At 30.8% G+C, this 5,299-nt stretch overlaps 1 pseudogene; it reads left to right on the top strand.

Annotated features, from left to right (window-relative positions):
* The first annotated feature begins 233 nt into the window (after positions 1 to 233).
* On the top strand, positions 234 to 1,511 carry LOC149143101 (phospholipase A1-Igamma1, chloroplastic pseudogene; annotated as a pseudogene).
* The last annotated feature ends 3,788 nt before the right edge of the window (positions 1,512 to 5,299 follow it).

The raw sequence follows: 5,299 nt of genomic DNA, 5'->3' as shown, positions 1-5,299 counted from the left end.
CTGCTGCTAATGAATTTCGTGTATGATATGGATATATATACGCGTACCAAGCTCTGGTAAGATACACATATTGGGATTGGCATTGCACATCAGAAAAACTAAGCTAACAACTTGCATAAAACCACAGAAGCAGAACTGTCTTTCACACATCCGGCCTTCTTATACTTGAGGACATTGAGATTCAGAAATTCATGTCTCGCTTCATAGATCACCTGTATTCATTACTACGAAGGATGGGGACGCTCCCTTCATTCCTTACAGCTTCAAGCAGCAAGGGCACTCTTCTCCATGAAAAGCTGATCCGGACCCAAAACCGAAAATCGATCGCCTGTTCTTCAAGACACCCACTAGTAAAAAAGATGGGCCGATACGAAAACATAGCGCTTGCAGATATGTGGCAAGATATTCAAGGAGCAGAGTCGTGGAATGGGTTATTAGATCCCATTAATCCAGTATTCAAGGCTGAGATTCTCAAATATGGTGATTTCGTAGAGTTGTGCTACGATGCGTTTGATAGTGAACTTTTCATGAATGGTTATGGTGGGGCTAAGTATAGTCCTGATAAATTGTTCGACAGCTGTGAAATGGGCGGTGATTTCCAGTATTACCCCAAGGGCTATAAAGTGACCAAATATTTGTATGCGGACACGGATATCTTAGGGAGGAAAATAGAGCAATCTGTGTGGATTGGGTTTATTGCAGTTTGCACAGATACTCAAGAGATACGAAGACTAGGACGGCGGGATATTGTAGTAGCGTGGAGAGGAACCCAAACGGCTCAGGAATGGATAGAGGACGCAAGAGATATTTTAGTTCCTGCCAGATTATCAATTACTCCTCTCAAACACAAGCGCATCGGAGCCGGATTATCGTCTACTGCTCCTTTCAACGACAACGGCGTCCGAGTGGAGGAGGGATTTTTAAGCTGTTACACTTCTCATGGAGACAATTCAATATCTGCAAGAGATACTGTTATTTCAGAAATTTTAAGACTGGTAGATGAATACAAGGAAGAAAGTTTGAGCGTAACTTTAACAGGACACAGCTTAGGAGCTGCTCTCGCAACCTTAAGCTCATATGACGTTAAGAAAAACCTTAACGCAAATTTGCCGGGACAGCCTATACCTGTGACTGTTTTTGCATTCGCGAGCCCACGCGTTGGGAATAGAGCATTCGCCCTGCAAATGGCGGAGGTGGGAGTGAAGGTGTTGCGGTTGGTGAACAAGAACGATATTGTTCCCAAAGTTCCTGGACTTGTTTTCAACGAGAACTGCTGGACATGGTTGAGTCAAATGTTGGATTGGTTTCCCTGGACATATTTTCACGTGGGCGTGAAAATTGTTTTGAATAATAACGACTCTCCCATTCTGAAAGAGCTCCATAATCTTGATCCTGCTTACGCCCACAGTTTAAAGAATTATCTTCATCTAATTGACGGTTATGTCGGGAACGGAAAACCTTTCAAATCTTCAGGGAATAGAGACCCTGCTCCGGTTGCTGCGACTTACTGATAGAAGATCCTAGAATTTCGCTTTTGGTGGCAGCACCTGCACCAACACCAGCAGAAGAACAAGAACTAATAAGATGACTGATTGACTCGTCAGAAACCCCCGCGAACCAGCAAGATCACTGACTGAATTTTTTCCAAGGCTTTATTATCACCGTGGGCTTCCTTCGAGCAAATCATGTGATGTGCTCTTTTTGAGCCAATCATGTGACCAGCACAAGTGGTTGTATTATAAGACTGCCTAGATCCCTATATCAGAAGCTAACCCTTTTCTCTTTTATCAATTAACGTGTAATAAAATGATTCTGACCTATTTCATTATGGAAGTGCTAACGATAAATGTCGAGATGCCATGGAATAAAACTAGTTATTTCAATCTATCAGAATCGAAGGCAATTTTTGTCGTTCCAGAGAAAGATTTCTTCAATGCGTATTTGCAGGCTCCGCGCTACATGCCATGGCTGTCATTTCATAAATCTTAGAAAATTTATACTAGAAAACTCACCACTAAAACTTCCAAAAAATCTTATTAAAGACAACTCAATTTTCATTCACACATAATATTCATCCTTATTATTAATTTACTTTAACTATAAAATAATCAAGATATTTTCTATTTCTAGATTAGCATTTAGCATTGTCAATTTATAAGTGCTTGTTAGTACATGATAGTCTTTATAAATAATGCTTATAATATAATCCAAATAAATAGACTGTGATTCTGGATATTATAAATTTATATTGTGTTTATATATACTAATAATTAAATTGGTTTTTAAATAGTGTCTACATTAAATTAAAAATGTTAAATGTTGAACATTATTTTTACATTTACATGTTTATGTTTTTATGTGAGATTTAACCTATACCGGTTGTTTACATTTGCCATTGAAATTTGTTCGCCTCTCTACCTAATTAAAAAAATATAAAATATGAAAGTAATAATTATATTTATATTTATATTTATATTTAAAACATTTTGAATAGCTCAAGAGTGATAACCTTCAATCTTAAAATTTCACAATTAATGTAATATTACATTTTCAAACAATTTTTTCTAATACAATTTTTATTTATTATAATTTATTGAAATAGAAAAAATGATTAACAAATTATATATATGGATGTCATATAAATAGACACCAAATTGAAAGAAGTATTAAAATAATATTTACTACATGGGACATAAAAAAATAAAAGAAATCATAACTTTATTTGAAATTATTATTATTATTAATTGTAAAAATAATTGATATATAAGTTAAATATTTATACATTTAAAAAAACATGGAACAAGATTATTGACTATGGAGATTTACCATACCATTGGGCTATATCATGGCTTATTAACACCACATTAATAGAGATTTACAATACCACTGTGCAATATTATGGCTTATCAATACCAAATCCCAAAAAAGTATGAGTAACTTCATATGACAGCTTTTTTTTTAATTAATCAATTTAATTAGAAAATAAAAAAACGTAACTACTTTACAAATAAATATCAGCGTTTAATTCATGGATACAAATTTGAATATTATATTCTAAAATATTTTATGCATATCAAATTTCTACTATGACAATTATTAATTATTAAACTAAAATTTTAATATTATAAAACATATAACATATTTTAATTAAACATAATATTCACATTCTAATTAAAGTGATGAAATTTCGGTAGGGATTTCTGTAAATTTAAGTTGCAGTGGTCAAACTTCAAGATTTTAGATGTTTTAGAGATTTTCGATGATATTGAATTTATATTTACCATAAAAATACTTCAAACACAGCTACTGCAAGATTTCTTAAAAAAATTTGACCAGACATCCCACGACCACGAATAGCCTTAGCTAGGTAGAGAAGGCCTTGGACAAGTGTCCTATTGATAGTACGGCAGCGGCTACGGTACTGTAAAATAGATTTGACAAATTCAACGACCTTATCGGTTGAATTAAAAAGGGGACTCTGTTATAAAAATTAGCATTGAACCAATAATAAGTGATTGATTTAAAAGAAAAAACCTGTAGGAGAAAAATATTCAACAGAATATATTGTTCCGAGGATGCGCATGCCAACTAGCGTCCCGCCTCGATATTACTTTCGCCCTTCTGATAGCGACGCAACTTATGAAGGTCAAAGTTAGTCGCATCCTTGGAAGGAGAAATTACATATTTCGACACGTCAAAAGAGATTCTGAATCCCGAGCCTGCGGGAAAAACACCGGTGATTTCGAATTCTCCAATGAAACAGGGAAAATATGTCGATTAAAGTAGTTGTATCATTGTTTTGCTTGGAACCGCTCACTCCGAACAGCCGGGGATAGCCTCACAGGGACGTTAGCAATTATAATTGGGGGAGCGGGGCTGATAGGGGGGATAGCCTCATAGTTATAAATATTTATGTACCCTTTTAACTGATATTATAAATACCTTAAATCTATTAATAGTTTTGCTAAATTTATTAGTAAAATATTTTTAATTTACTTCATTATAAAAATGTAAGGATAATTGTCAAGTTGGCTCGGTAATATAGTTTTGCTAAATTTATTAGTAAAATATTTTTAATTTACTTCATTATAAAAACGTAAGGATAATTGTCAAGTTGGCTCCGTAATAAAAGTAACTAATGTACTGTAAAATATTAAAAACAATTTTCCTTATTTATTATCTTGCATATAAAAGGGTTGCTTGAATGGGTATTTGTAGGCTGCCCATTCCATGCCATCTAATTTTCATATTTCAGTAACATAAGATTTTATCAAATGTTTAGTATAATAAAATTTTGCAGTATAATATTTTTTTATATAAATATTAAATTTATAATATATATTTTTATATGACCATTGACATTTAATTGTAAATAATTAATTAGATATTAAAAATCCTTAATTTTTTAATATATTTCTTAAAATTATATAAAAGAATTCCAAGATCATAATATTAATAATTTAAAAAATATAAAAATTTATACAAGGATTATTTAAATAATAAATATTTATTATAATAAATATTTAATATTTAAATATCTATTCTATATTTTTTATATTATAAAATAATAATTTTAAATTTTAATTAAATATTTTTTTATAATAAATATTTAAATATGATATTTTTCTTTTCTTATTTATAATAAAATTTACAGTTTTTTCCCTCTCGGACAAGGAGCAGTTTCGGGTACAGATAAATATTCAATATATTTATATTTTTGGCAATATATTACCCATAACAATTGACGATTAAATTTGAAGTTTTTTGCCAGCAGGAGAAGAATTCGTCTCCACCTTTAGGAGTTTAACATCACATATTTTAATTTCTGAAATGTCGATAATAGTTTGTTTGTTTGTTTTGTATTTTTTGTTTTTTTAATTAAAAATATGATATAGTTAATTGTAGTTTTATTAAATTATTTATATTATAATATATATTACTTAATTATTTAAATTTATTATTTAAATTTATTATTTATAATGACTATTATGCAACCATAATTTTAATTTATAATTTTAAAAATATAATAGTTTATAATTTTAAAAATATAATTTAAATTTTAGTTATTTTATTTTTATTATTACAAAATTATTAACATTTATTGATGATATGTTATGAGATTAACGAGTAATATTTTCTAGGCCTACGGAGCTTTGGATTGATGGTGAATGGGTGCACTATTAAGGCACTCCTTGCAATAGGTCACTGGTTCAAATCCCCATGGGTGGTTACCTATCCAAAAAAATTGATTAATACTTTCCAAATTAAAAAACAATATAAATATAGAAATTAATGTTTT

This window comes from Pinus tabuliformis, chromosome X, assembly GCF_031772625.1.
Source record: "Pinus tabuliformis cultivar Carrire ecotype Pingquan chromosome X, CPIR1, whole genome shotgun sequence".
In the NCBI taxonomy this organism is placed as follows: Eukaryota; Viridiplantae; Streptophyta; class Pinopsida; order Pinales; family Pinaceae; genus Pinus; species Pinus tabuliformis.
The sequence above is the reverse complement of the archived record's forward strand: the minus strand, read 5'-3'. Positions and strand labels throughout refer to the sequence as shown.